A 14,944-nucleotide genomic window follows, 5' to 3' on the forward strand; every position below is an offset into this window, starting at 1 on the left:
GGGCTCACCTCCTTTGCTTCCCATCTCTCCGGAATTGCTGCCTTTCATTGCCTGATGTCCAATGTTGTTCAATATTTTGTCTTGTTTTTAATTTTTTCAGCCAAGGAGATAAAAATGGTTTCCTTTATTTCAACTTGGCTGGAGATGGAAGTCTAAAGATTTCTTTTGAATTAAACTAATTCATTAATAAAGACAAATCTTTATTACTGTAGTGTTCAGAATAGATAGACTCCACAGCAGCTGTGGTCATGATAAAAATAAAATCTAGCAAGCACAATCCTTTGGTCTGTGGTTTGGGTAAGCTGTGACAGAGCCACCAGGAGGCTCGTGTTATCTGGCCACTCCCTCCCTAGACTGGGACCTGCAATGGTAGCAGTCAGTGAATCCATAGTGGAGGCTGGGTCTGATTTCCTGGAAGGCCAGAGGCCAGTCTCTGTCTTTGGGAAGTAGAGCAAGGACGTAGGATGGTGGGTGAAGATGAAACCATTGGAAAAGTGATTATGATATCATGCTGTTTTTCTTATTAAAAAGTTCCATCTAACCATTTGGAAAAAGGAATATTCCTAAGTAGGGGATTTATGTTGGCAACTTGAGAAAGACCATGTAACTGGATGACTCCCTGGACCTTCATCTCTTATCTCCTGTGGCCTTCTGGTGCTATCCTGCTGTTATCCTGCAGCTCAGGGGGTACAAGTCTCTGGGCCAGCTTGTTTCTCACATACCCAAAGATGAGCCCTTTGATCATAAGCACTTCAAAAATTTTACCTTCATGATAGAATTCTTTCCAAAATGTGTTGCATACTTTCCTGCCTTGGTAAGAATAATAAAATGGCAATACTACTACCACTAATAATGAATGCTTATTGAGTTTGGCACTGTTTAAAGTGCTTTGTGTGTGTTAATTCATTTAATCCTTACAACAGTCCTGTGAAGTGGGTACAAGTATTCTCACCATTTTGTAGATGAGGAAACATACACAAGGAGATTAGGAATTTATCCAAGGCATACAGAGCACACAGCACAATTTTATCTATTCTTGGCCCCCTAGAGATATCACTAGGATCATCAAATATTGGACTGTGGCCATGAATGCAGACATGAACGTGGATGGGCCTACAAGTTTGAGTACGAAACTGAGGCCCCTCGAAGTTAGGTTCCTTGTGAGCCCATTGAGGACTTTGTCGGAGCAGCACTTGTTCTACATGAAAGCCTGCAGAGAAGCAACTCTGGAGGTGTCTCCTAGAAAATAAGAGTCACAGGAGATTGATGAGGACAGGGAAGAGTGGAGAACTGGAAACAACGTGGTTGGGGGAGGCGTGGTGGTGGGGGACATTAAAGGTGCACAGATGGCAGCCACAGTGGGCTTCCCTGAGCATGAAGCAGTATGATTGCAGTTGATTCTTCCATAGATTGAATGGGGCCATTCAGACTTGGGCTCACCTGTATTGACGGTGACCCTGACAGTTACCTAACCTTGCCATGGGTTAACTAACACACTGATAAAATAGAGAAAATAGTACTTAAAATTTAGGTATGACTGGCTTGGATTGGCTCAAATATGTATATAAAGCGCTTAGCAGAATGTCCGGAATGTAGTAATAACTCAGTGAATGGTCTTAGCTGTTTTTAATAATGAAGCTCTGGAGTGAGGCCAAGAGGAACAGTTGCCTTTGGTTACATAATCCATCTTGTCCATGACTTTGAATTTGGTCTCAGGGGCACAATGGGCAGGTTTCTCTGGAGGATGCTGGTTCCCTGAGAGGTGAGAAGCTGGGCTAGTAAGCTTGGACCCATGTTCCCACCCCACTGGGCAGCCTTACTGGGCATGGCCCCTTCCGTTCTGGCTCCCTGGGACTTGGCTCACTGAGTTTGGCTCTGGGCAGAGTCGTATGACTGGTCCTCACTGCACCCAGCTTGCTCTGGCGGGTATCAGGTGGCCTGCAGCTTGAAGAACTCCTATGTCAGCAGCTCTGGAAGCCAGCAACTCTGAGGGAGAGACCAGAGGTCTTGAGCTGGAGACACCCAGAGGCCCAGCGGCAGACTAGTCTAGAACAGGGACATCAGACCTGGCAGCACATGGCTCAGCCCCGTGGAGTCCAGACTGCAGTGGCTTCAGCTGGCCCCCAGGCCCCTTCTCCTCTGGCCCAGATATGAACCACGCCCTGTACAGACCGGAGGACTTTACCTCCTAGGAGCCGCAGCTTCCTACAGAAGACCAGTGGGTGTGCCAGCGATGTTAGAACGGGTCCACGTGCCCCAGGAAGGCAGCCTTTTCCGAAGCACAGAAGTGGGAGAGCATAGCTGGAAGGAGTGGAGGACAGCGGAGCAGAACTCAGGACCAGAGGGAGGCCTGAAGGAAGTTGTCTTAGTGTAGTCTGGTATAGAAAACTTTTTTAAAAAGAAAAGTAATTTTAGTATTTTCAAATCCTGTATCTAATATTTAAGGGAGAATTGATGCCCTAGGAATGTTCGACATTTTTCTTTTTCACATCAAAACCCATTCTCTAAATGAAATTGCTGGTGGAAGCCGAATGCGGGGAGCAGGTTGAAGCAGTGCAGCTGTGCTGTGGCTGATGCAGGCGCCCGGAGTCCTGCCCCCGCTGCGTGTGGCTCCGTCAGGAAGCCCAAGGCCCACCGCTACAGAAACAAGGGTCATGCTTTGAAACCTCTGTAAAATAAGAGAAAGAGAAACCCAGGCGCTGCCAAAAGAAGCAGTGCCCCTTAACAGCCCACGTCCCACTGTGCCTTATGGGCAGAGGCGTCTCCCATTCTACAGCTTCAAGGTTCAATTCATGCCTCATCTTGAATTCCCACTAATTCTGGACTGGCAGATCCAAGTGAATGAACATTTTATTTTATTTTATGTATTTTGTGAGATGGAGTCTCGCTGTGTCATTCAGACTGGAGTGCAGTGGCATGATCTCGGCTCACTGCAACCTCCGCCTCCCGGGTTCAAGCGATTCTCCTGCCTCAGCCTCCTGAGTATCTGGGATTATAGGCGCCTGCCACCACACCCGGCTAATTTTTCTATTTTTAGTAGAGATAGGGTTTCACCATGTTGGCCAGGCTGGCTTTGAACTCCTGACCTCGTGTTCCGCCCACCTCGGCCTCCTAAAGCGCTGGGATTACAGGTGTAAGCCACCATGCCTGGCCAGAATGAACATTTTAAAAAGTAACTTTTGAATTAATGAGATAAGATTTACGCTTCATTTTTTTTTTCGTATTACCACCCAGTTTGCCAAATGAACCATTGCCAGTACTTGAGAAATCTCAAGAGCCCCCACTGCATCATTCTTGTCTTCCCCAGAGGGTACTGCTATCCTGACCTTTGTGGTACTCTTTTTTTTTTTTTCTTTTCCTAATAGGTGTATCACCTGTGTATGTATCTCTAAGCACTATAGTTTAGTTCTGCCTGTTTTTAAGCTATATAGAAATGAAATCCTAATTTCATTCTTGTAGAAGTTGCTTCTTTCATTTAGCAGGATGTTTGTACGATTTAGCCGTGTTATTGAATTTCTACTTGCAACTGATTTTGAGTGTATCATTTCCATGTCTTTGGGAAAGTCATTTAACTTTTTTGAACCTAGGTTGCCTCATCAGAACTCCAAATTCCTCTCTTACTGGAGAAGAGAGAAGATAAATGTAACACAAGGGTCACAAATCACTACTGGGGATGGGAGAAAAGAGAAGTAGACACTTATCTATGAGTACTGACTCCCTTTTCACTGAACTCAAACAGAGAAATGAACATATTTGTGAACAATAGGAGGTTGGGCACTATGCTATGCAGTCTTTCTCTGTGTTAATTGATTAAATTAAGTAATTAAACAAATATTAATTGAGTGCTACTATTGTGCTAAGCATTAGTGATATAAAGATGAACAAGACCTAATCCCTCAAGGAGCTCCAGTTTCAATGAGAGAGAGAAAGAGAGAGAGAGAGAGAGAGAGGCAGTAAGTAAATGCTTCTCATTCCATACAGTAGGGCAGTAGGGGTTGTAATGGGGGTTTACGCACACTGCCTAATTAGCCTACGGTGAAAAGTGGCCAATTAGACCTTCAGCACTGTGCAAGGTGATGCAGAAGGGGTGGCATTTGCATGGTGTTTTGAAGGCCAAGGAAAAGAAAGTAGAGAAGGGGGACATGGATGAAGCTGGAAACCATCGTTCTGAGCAAACTATCGCAAGGATAGAAAACCAAACACCGCATGTTCTCACTCATAGATGGGAGTTGAACGATGAGAACACTTGGACACAAGGTGGGGAACATCACACACTGGAGCCCGTCATGGGGTGGGGGGAGAGGGGAGGGATAGCATTAGGAGATATACCTAATGTAAATGATGAGTTAATGGGTGCAGCAAACCAACATGGCACATGTGTACATATGTAACAAACCTGCACGTTGTGCACATGTGCCCTAGAACTTAAAGTATAATAATAAAAAAAAAAAAAAAGAAAAGAAAGTAGAGAAGAGAAGCTATGTCAGTCCAGGAAAGAGCATGTGTATATTTGTAATCTATTGCTGTGTAACAAATTACCCCCAAAGTTAGCAGCTTAAAACAACAAACGTTTATTACCTCACACTTCTGTGGGCCAGGCATTTAGAAGCAGCTTAGCTGGTAGACCTGGCCAGGATGTCCCCTGAGATTGCTACTGAGAAGTTGTCTGGACTTGCAGCCATCTGAAGGCTTGACTGAAGCTGGAAAATCTGCTTCTAAGCACTCTCCTGGGGCGATGGGCAAAAGCCTGTGTTCCTTGATGGCTGTTGGCCAGAGGCCTCAGCTCCTCATCACATGGGCCTCTCTGGAGGCTTCTTGGGTATCTGTGTGATGTGTCAGCCAGCTTTCCATAGAGTGCATGATGAGAGAGAAAATAAGCAGGAGGCCACAATGCCTTTTAAGCCTTAGTCTCTGAAGTTGCTGTCATTTCCGCATTATTCCATGTTAGAAGGTAGTCCTAAAGTCAGCCCACACTGGAGGGAAAGGGAATCGGGCTCCACCTCATGAGGGGAAGAGTACTAAAGCATTTGCAGTCACATCTTAATTCTACCACCGAGTACATGAGGTATGGATGTTGCTGGCATGTGTAGAGGAAAGTGAGATGCCCGTTGTGGCTAGAATGGGTTAGTGTGGAATAGTTGGAGTAAAGGGGTGCCCAGAAATGAGACTTGAGTTTGAGGCTGGGCCCTATGGTCAGAGCCTGGCATCCCAGGCTGCAGAGCTTGGGCTGCAGCTTGTTTCTCCAGGTGTACTCAGGCTCGAAGCACCCTGGGGCTGGGAGTGCCCTGCCTCTTAGTGGTATACTTAGTACTTTGCTGGGAGCTCAGCACCATGACTGGACAAACTACCCAGAGGCAATGGGGCCACACAGGCTGGTTCCCTAAGAGATTCAGCCCCAGAGGAACTGTGAGGCCTCAAAGCTAATGGTGCTGGGCCACTCTGTGAGCTGACGGTCTCTCCTCAAATAGCCGCCAGCCGGTCCCAGTTGTACCCTGATGGAGTGGCACAGCCAGAGCTGCCCACCCTCCTCTGCCAGAGCCATCTCGCATCTTAGAGGGGAGCAGAGTGCTGACCTGCCCCCACCAACACTCTTCACATCAGGGGTTCTGATAAGCCTGGTGGAAAATTTCAGCCACTCTTTTCACACATAAGCCAAACTTGTGCATTTGTGAGCCTGTTGGGGCTTTTCTAACCCCTCTTAGACCATCTAGGCACCTCTCCCCTACCACTCCTCCAGACCTCCCCCAGCTACAGGTTAAGAGATTTGCTGCTGTGCTGTGGCTCCTCCATCCCAGACTCTCCTAGTGGGTGGGTTGGCAGGGGCAGGGGGTGGATGGGAAGAGACAGCTGGGCACTCCCCGTTTGAGTCCTCAATAAGATTGTCTCAGTAAGCTTTCTCCAAGTCCTTACTCTCTGGCTTTGGAAAGTTTCAAGCCTTTCCTAAGATTTTCCCGTTGTGGACACCTTTATGGTCACCTCCAGCTCTAAACTCCTGATTCCACAGAACTAATTCAGTTCATGGGTTACCCTGAATCCCCTGTGCTACTCCTGTTCTGTGCCCCCATGGTCCCAGAGCCCAGAACCCCAATTTAGCTTCTTACATAATTCCACAAAACACCCTAAATTGTACGAGACATGGTGTTAATTATAGATGTGACTGTAAGTCTGTAGGAGGAGAGATTTATGTCATAGCATTCAGCGTTGCTAGATAACACCCAGGATACCCGGTTAAATTCAAATTCCAGATAAACAATAGATAATTTTTTTCATTGTATGTCTCTCCCTGCCTCCAACCCCCCACCCCTGAAATTTTTCCTAAATCTGGCAGCCCTAACAGCAATGCCAACAACCTTAAATTGCACGTTAGACATCCCTGGTCCTTGGTCTGCCCTCCATTGGGGATTTTTCACGGGCCGTGGCCCCTCTGTCGTTCCCAGTGCCCCACATCTCATTGGCTCTCTTCTCCCCCTCTCTGGTTTCCCTTCGCTCCGGTTCCTCTTTTGTCCTAGTGCAGGTTAGCTTGCATATCTTGCATATCCAAAACCATCCTGGCTCTGAGCACAACAAAAGGGCCTTTCATTCACCCAGATCTGCTCTCCTTCCAAGGTAGCTCCCTCTCTTACATAAATATCATATGATAAGACTCTTAAAGCAGGCCACCATGGTGACAGCAAGGCCTTGCCTTCCCCTCAGGATGGTCACACAGCTCCCTTGCAGGCTGTGATGTTCCTGGTAGAGGAGGTATGTGAGGCTGAACTATTCACACATTCAGTGCATAGTTATTGCATCGTATACTTAATAGGCCCTGGGTATAAAATGATGAATACAATGAGGTGTGGGGCATTGAGTGGTGAGTGAGACCTCAGGGCAGGGAGCCACAAGATCATGTAGCTGGTTCAGGGTGGAGGGATACTTAGTGAGCTATGAGATCCCATAGGAAGGGTCAATCTCAGAGGGCTTCTTGGAGGGAGTGTCATTTCAGGCAGTCCAGGATGGATAAAAGGGACTTCACAGGCCAAGAAAAGGGGACAGATATTCATTCTAAGCAGAGAAAATATAGGTACAGGGAGTGATAGAGAAGTTGGCATGGTGGGAAATGTACAGGTAAGGCCAGTAAGATGAGGCGGTCCTGAGGTTTGTGCTGAGGTTGGTGCACATCTGTTTGTTATATGCCCCTGCTTACAGCAGAAAGAGCTCACCTCCTTTTGTTCACACGTAAGTGACAGCAATTGTATTTATTTCCTGTTGTCCTGTAACAAATTAGCACAAACTCAGCACTTTTAAGCAACATGCATTTATTATCTCATATATTCTGAGAGTCAGGAATCAGAGCACAGCTTAGCTGGGTTCTCTGCTTCAGGATCGCTTTCAAGGCTGCAGTCAAGGTGTTGGTCAAGGCTGGGCTCTCATCTGAGGCTCGACTGTGGAAGAATCCACTTCCAAGCTCACTGATGTGGTTGCTAGTGGAATTCACTTCTTTGCAGGTTGTTAGACTGAGGGCCAACACTGTCTGTCAACTGGAGACCACTCTCAGTTCCTCGCACATGGAGCCCTCTGAAGTGGCACTTGCTTCATTGAAGGATGCAAGCCAAGAAGGCAGTACAGAGAGTCTTTCAGTAAGATTGAAATTATAATTCATGTAATATAATTATGGAAATGACATCCTACCACCTTTGCAGTGTTCTTTTGGTTAAAAGCAAGTCATAGGTCCTGCCCACAGTCAACAGAGAGACAGACAAAGGGACCTACATGCCAGAAGGCAGGGGGCATTGAGAGCCATCTTAGAATCTGTCCACCAGGTTAAGCAACCATGAGTTGTGTGAATATGTGATGGGGCATGGCTGGCAGTGATGGGTCCCTTTAGGGAGGGAAGTGCCATATTGGTGAGAGAGAGGGGCAGGGAGACCTACCCAGGACAGATTTGTGCAAACCCACATGCTGGTCTCATTGGGTTAGGGAGAGCTGGCCTTCTCTTAGCCACCCCTGCACAGAGATGACATTCTTTCTCTGGAAGAAGGCCTGATGCCTCTGAGTTGGCTTCCTGTTATGACAGGCCATGATGAATGGGCATAGGCCCCTTCATCCTAGTTTCACCCCTGGGGCCCTGTATACCTTGCCAAGGAGGTTGATAGGACATGAATTAGGGTAGTAGCCATAGGGATGGGAAAGAAAGACTGAAAAAAGATTTAGAAAGTAATATTGGATGACATATGACAGATTAGATGTGGAAGAAACGATGTGTAGGGAGAGGCGTGGGAATACGTTTCTGCAGTGGGAAATTTGGTAGACGGTGATGTCATTAACCAAGAGAAGAAAACATGGATAGAAGGTCTGGGGTCTTTGGTCATGCTGATTTCCAGAAGAGGATGCAGATAATTATCAGTATAGTTTCAGAGCTCCAGACCAGGAGGCCGGCTAGGGATGGACAACTGGGAATCACAGTGAGGAGATGGTAACTGGAGCCTCCTCTGTGGTGTAAAGCACCCAAGCAAGCAAGAGTCAGCCAGGACAGATTCCTTGAGGAGCATCTATCCAGGAAGAATTAGCAAAGGTGGAAAAACCGGAGAAGGCTGAGGAGTGGACAGAGAGGCGGGTGGAGAACCAGGACAATGCAATGTCCTAGGAGCCAGGGGAGGAGCGGTTGGCAGCATCAAGTCCTGTACAGACAGGTGAATGGATGCCGCACATCACTGTGACTTTGTAGAGTCAGGTGCAGGGAGCAGAGGAGACAAAGCCCTATCCCAGGGGGCTGAAGAGTAAATGGGAGACAATTTAAAGAAAAGGGACTAAGGCTCAGCGGGCAAAAGTGTGAAATTGGAGTGCTGGCTCCACAGGTTGCCAGCTGAGTGTCCTCTAGGCAGGCCCTGGCCTCTTGGAAGAAGAGGGCACACAGCACCCCTCCTAGGGCTGTTGTGAGGTGTAGTGAGGTTGTGCCTGTGACAGCACAGGAGGAACAGCACAGAGCTCATCTCTACTTCTGCTCCTGCTCCCGCCAGTGTCTTCTTGAAAAATGGTCTTTTAAAACTATTGCCCTCCCCGGCTTACATGTTCCCTCAGTGTGTGGGATAACATTCACATTCCCTGCACGAGTTGGCCTCTACTTATCTCCCCATCCTCACACCCTCGCTCCTGTCCTCCTTGAACATGTGAAGCTCTTTCAAACCTCGGAGCCCTTCCCTGCAGAGTTTCCCCTGCGTGGGCCTTTCTTCCGACTTAGTTGTTGTCAGTCACCCTTCTGGGAATTGATGGCTTAAATGTCATTTCCTAAATAATTCCTCCGGCTCCTGACCTGAGTTAGGCTTCCTGGCATCTTCTCCAGCACCTGGCACAGTTCCAGATGCATAGCAGGAATGCAAACAAATGCTCGTCCATGAATAAAGGAGAATACCAGCAACTGGCTGTGTGACCTTGGGCAAGTCACTTCACCTCTCTGTGCTTTAGAGTTTCCTCCTCTGTAGTAGGAAGTAGGACTATGTATCTCTAAGATCTCTTTCGGCTCTGGCAATCTTTGGCTCTTTAATGCTAGTGTCTGTACAGGTTTCTCATAAGGCTTCACGGAATAATGCAAGGGAGAGCCTTGTTGAATTGAAGGGGGAGGGGGAGGAGGCTAGGGAGCTTGGCAGAGGCAGCGGAGTACCCACAACGAGGCCCACTCACCCACTCATTTCCTCAGCCACCCACGGGGCCTGCAGTCCGCACGTGTAGCCTGATAGGCAGGGACTAGGGGACAGCCAGAATCAAAACCACAGCCTCCCGTTTTTGGTGTGTGGGCTTCAATTCGATGAGCTAGGGAGGAGACTTCTGGAGAAAAAATACTCTGTAGGGTCACATACACCCAGACAGTGTGGACACCTGCTACACACACATACCAATATGTGCATTTACAACTAATTACATACAAAGGAAAGCACACACACACCCAGAGGTGCACAAGCACACGGTCAATGCCCTGCAGAGCCCACCTGCAGCTCCCTGAGCCCAGGACAGCTCTGTTACCCTCTGAGTCTCTGGGTCAATCTTTACCCTTGCCCTCTGGGTCTTCCCTGTCTCAACAAACCCTGAGGCCGGGCACTGAGGCCTAGGAGATTCAGTGATTTTACTGATAAGGCTGAAAACAGGCAGGAAGGGAGGGTAACTTACAGTGCTCTCCGGATGTTACAGTATTTGCATTTCCACAGTCTATGTGTCTGAAAAAAACTGGGTTTAGTCTAGAAACTTGGTGGTACGCAGGTGTAGCTTTCAAGAGAACTGGGAAACAATGCTGTATGGAGATGGTAACCACTTGTGAGCTGGGGCAGTTTCACTATTTACTATACAGGCTGGCCATGATCTCATTGAACTCTCAGAAGTGCCTTCTGCACAGATAATTTATAGATGATGAAACTGAGACTTGGACATGTAAAATAATTTGCCCAAGGCATGCAATTTGTAATTGGCAGATCTGGGACTCAGGGAGTAGGCTTCTGATTCCAAAGACAAGTGCTCTTACCACCCCTACCAGCTCAGCCTCTTGCCTCTGGTGTGTGCCCCTGCCCCCTCCCGCCTCTGGGCTCCACATTCTGGCTGCTGACTCCCTCACACATGGCCTGGTGGAGCCCCTACCCATGCTGAGTGGGGCTGGGAAAATGGTGAATTTTCTAGAAACTTGTGAAAGCGCTGCCTACGAGAATGGCTGCCTGGGACACTCCAGCTACAGGCCCTGGGGCAGTGCCCGTTTGGAAGGTGCAGAGTTTTCTGGAGATAAGCAAACATGAGTCAGGAGAAAGCGACAAACAGCTCACCCCTGCAGATTGGCTGCCAGGACGTGAGATGATCATGCAACGTCAAGCTAACAGCCTCAAATCTTTTTGAAATCGAGTGCCCAGTTGACAGTTAAATCAGTCCAGAGACACAACTTCTCTCCCTCTCAAAACATATACACACGCGCGCACACGCGTGCACACACACACGCGCGCGCGCACACACACACACACTTGATGTGGATTGTGGGACCGGAGCATTCAGGACTTTACAGCTCTAAAGGACCTTCGAGCTCATTGAGCTCTTGACCACCTTAATGTCAAGAATCGCCCAAAGTACCCATTTAAAAGACAAATTGTAACCTCAGCCCATTCCAGGTCTCCAGAATTCTAAGGGAATCTCTAAAAATCTTCTCAAGAAGCTGGATGTTTTACCAGGTTCCTGAGAGATTCTCATCACATCAGAGTTTGTTCCTTCAGGGTTTTGGAACACTGAATCTAGACTAACCCCTTCATTTTATAAGCAACATTTTAGTGATCTACGACATTTGTGTGAGCTGCGCAAAGCCACACAGCAAGTTGGCAGCAGGGCAAACGTGGATTCCCAGCACCGGGCCTCTCTGTCACACCACTCTTCTGACCACATAGAAAAGGAAGGATGGAAGGAAATCAGAGTTACTGAGCGCCTGCCATGGGTTGGGGCATGCTGGACAATTCAGTAGTAAGAGCAAAGGGAACCCCCTGGGTGCTAAGTGCTGTGCAGGGCACTTTTCCTGCTTTTGGAATTTAATACTTATAGTAGCTCTTGGCTGGGAATGGTTACCCTCCTCACGTGCGAGATGAGGCAATGGGCACACAGGGGCTGGGCACTTCTCAGGACCCAGAGGCCCCAAGAGCTAGAGGCAGAATTTGAAGCTGGACCTCAGCTGGAACCTTGAGAGCCCAGGCTCTGAAGCACTGTGCTGCGTCAGCTCTCAGAGACGCACTTGATTCTGTTGCTGATTTCATCAAAAGCTCACAGAAACCTTGTGATGTAGGCGGCGTCTTGTAGAGTTGAAGAAGCCAAAGCCCGGGGTGACAACAAAACCTGCCCAAGATCACACAGCCAGCAAACCATGAAGGCAGATTCAGCCCGGGTCTATCTTGTGTCAAACCCACACACTCCTCACCACACGTGGCGGTTTCAGAATCTCCTTCCTGGGGCTCCAACTACAGACTACCTCTTCTGACAGTCTCACCCCCGCTGTCCCAGCTCGAACCTTCACCCTCTTTGGGCAGTCTGCATCTGGGGGCCCCCTCACACCCAAGTGCTACTGTGTTTACACTTCTGTTTGTTCCTGAATTCTCTTCTGACCCTCAACTGCTTTGAAGTTCTACAGCCAGGCTCCGCACAGTTTTTGAAAAGCGGAAGACAGTAAATCTTGCAGGCTCTGGGGTCCAGACCATCTCTGTTGCCACCACTCAGCTCTGCCCTTGCAGTGTGTTTAGTTCAGCCATAGACAATTCGTGAATGCGTGAGCATGGTTCAGTACAGCTTTAGTTCATGAGCTGTTGTTTGCCCATCCCGCTGTTCTAGAAGAATGCTGAGGATTTGAAATGCTGAAATTTTCGAATGCTGAAAATCTGTTCGAGCAGATTTTTATTTGATTCTGCTCTTTATGGGACAGAAGACAAGTCTGTTTGGGAAGGCATGTGTTTGAAAAGAGCCTAAAGGTGTCTGACCATTGAGACCCTAGTGCCTAAAAATCTGGAAGAGACTGCCTAGTTCTCAGGGAATGTTCCTTCCTTCCTTTATTCATTCATAGACTAGTTTGGAACACCCGCCATGTGACAGGCATCACGTTGAGCCTTGGTGAGACAGACAGGCAAGTCTTTGCAGAGCTTATAGCTCAGTTACTGCTGGGGCTGCCAATGTGATGACTAATAGCAAAGAGTGTAAAGAAGGACACGACTTAGTTGGGGGCTGGGGAAGACTTCCCGGAAGAAGCAATGGGTAAGCTGATTCCCTTGACTGGGAATCCAAGTGAGGGCAGAGACAAGGTACAGTGTAATCAATGCAGGGAAAGAAACATCAGGAGACAGGCTTTTACATGCCATTTTTAGAGAATATGTGCACTGCTGTATTGACCCTTTTGGGAGGGTCTGATTCTTTTAGACAACAGGAACATCCGCTTTTCCCACGGGCAGATGGATCAGGCTGTTGATCCTGTTCTGTGATCCAAATGGCTCAGTCTCCATACTGGGAGATGGGGAAGGTATAGCTGATGTTTTGTGTGAGTCGGTGAATTGTCACAGAAGTAGACAAAACCATGCAAAATTTCCATTTGTTTCTTTGGATTTACCTCTGAGCCGAGTCTCTCAGATCATTAGAAAAAAAAAAAAAAACACCCCAGATCACAGAGTCTAATAGATAGAATGTTATCTTTAAGGCAACGCTTAAAACTCAATGTTCGTAATGTAATATTTATTTAAAACAAAATAGTTTAACTGTTTTTTTAAATGAAAAAATCTTACCTAATTAGTTCCTTGTTCTTTTGGCCCAAAAAACTCAATTTTACTTTGTTAAAGAAAATATAAGAAATACCAACTACATGAGAAAGTTAAACTGATGTTTGATTCAAATACTAATTATTTTTATTTTTTACTTTTTAAAAAATTTTTTTCACAAAATTATTCACTCATTTTATACACATTTTTGAGCTCATACCATGTGCCAGGCATTGGGCTACAAAGATGAAAAAGACATCGATCAATTTTTATTTTTCAATATATTTCCCAGAACTTGTGTCATCTTAGGAGTGTCTGTGCTGCTGATTGGGCTCAGGGCACAGGTGCTGCTGGATGGTGTTTGGTGCTTTATGTGGTAAACTATTTCCCCGACAGGACATCATGGCTGCCGGGACGAAAGCGTATGCCAGTGGGCTGCATTGACTATGTGGCTTTGTGCATGTTTGGGGATGATTACAAGGATAATAGAGAGCATTTGGGGGACATTAGTGGCAGCACAGCACAAATGAAGCCAGTGCGTGGCCTGTCTCCTCCTGGCACGGTGCTTCTGGCTTTCTGCTGGTAATACAAGATGCCATGGATAGATGCTCTTGGCAAATGTCCCTTGGGCTGCTGGCTGTTCACATTGCCCTTGAAATCTGAAATACACACCCTAGGGATTGAAAACTGCTGGAGGCTTCATGTTCATGGGGGGAAGCTGAGCTGTACTGGTGAGAGGAATGGCTGAAAATAAGTCCCTAGAGTAGCTTGGTGTGGAGTTTCTAAACAATTTCACATCCAGCAGGTTCCAGGAAGGGCACAAGGCTACCCAACCAGGTCAATGAAAGGAGGCCATTTGTTGAGTGAGGATGGGAAGGGATGGGCACCAAGGAGGGGCCTGCTGTGTGTGTGTTTGAGGGGGTGGGGGATGCAGAGGGAGGAGGAGGTACACCAGCCTGCAGTCTTGCATGACAGGGACTTGGAGAAGGGTCTCAAGGTCCTGATGTGAAGAGGATTGAAGCTGGCCTCAGAGGAAGCTAATCGTGGCAGGAAGGAGACCCTGTGCTGGGGCCTCAGTGTGTGTTGTGGTTCTGTGGGGACAATTAGGGTTTCTGGGTTTCCTGAGCTGCAAAGCATCCTGCTCTCAACACCAGTGCACCAGGTGGCCCACGTCAGCGAGGCAGGAAGGAAAGGGCCCTTCACCCTTCCAGGTGTCTGTTTTACCCCCAGTTGTAGTTTCCAGAGCTCCAGGAGGTTTTTGCTTATGCCTAGTTTCCTGAACTTAGTACAGGAGGAGCCCATCCTGTGCATGTACCAACTACCAGGTTGGCAAATAGGTTTCATCCTGAGTGCCAATTCTGGTCAATGCAGGAGCTTCCTGGAGGACTTTGCTGAGACAGAATTCTTAGGCCACCTCTGGCCCTGCAGGAAAGAGGCTGTGATCAATTATTGATGCCTGCCAGGGGTATGCCACCAACTTACCATCTCTATGACTCAGTTGTATTTCCCTAGACCCACTTGTGTAGACCCACGTGCTACCTAGACCTATGTGTGCAGTCTTGTGGGCACTCCATAAATACCTGTGAATGAAATTTAATCTACCTAGAGTACCTCTCCTCTTGAGTGTCCAGTAGATCCTGTACTTCCTCAGATGGCTTAGCAGGTGAAAAGGGGAATATCCCTTTCGAGTTATCCTTGGAAACCTTATTGTTGGGCAG

The sequence above is a fragment of the Pan paniscus genome, chromosome 1 (genome assembly GCF_029289425.2).
Source record: "Pan paniscus chromosome 1, NHGRI_mPanPan1-v2.0_pri, whole genome shotgun sequence".
NCBI classification, from domain to species: domain Eukaryota; kingdom Metazoa; phylum Chordata; class Mammalia; order Primates; family Hominidae; genus Pan; species Pan paniscus.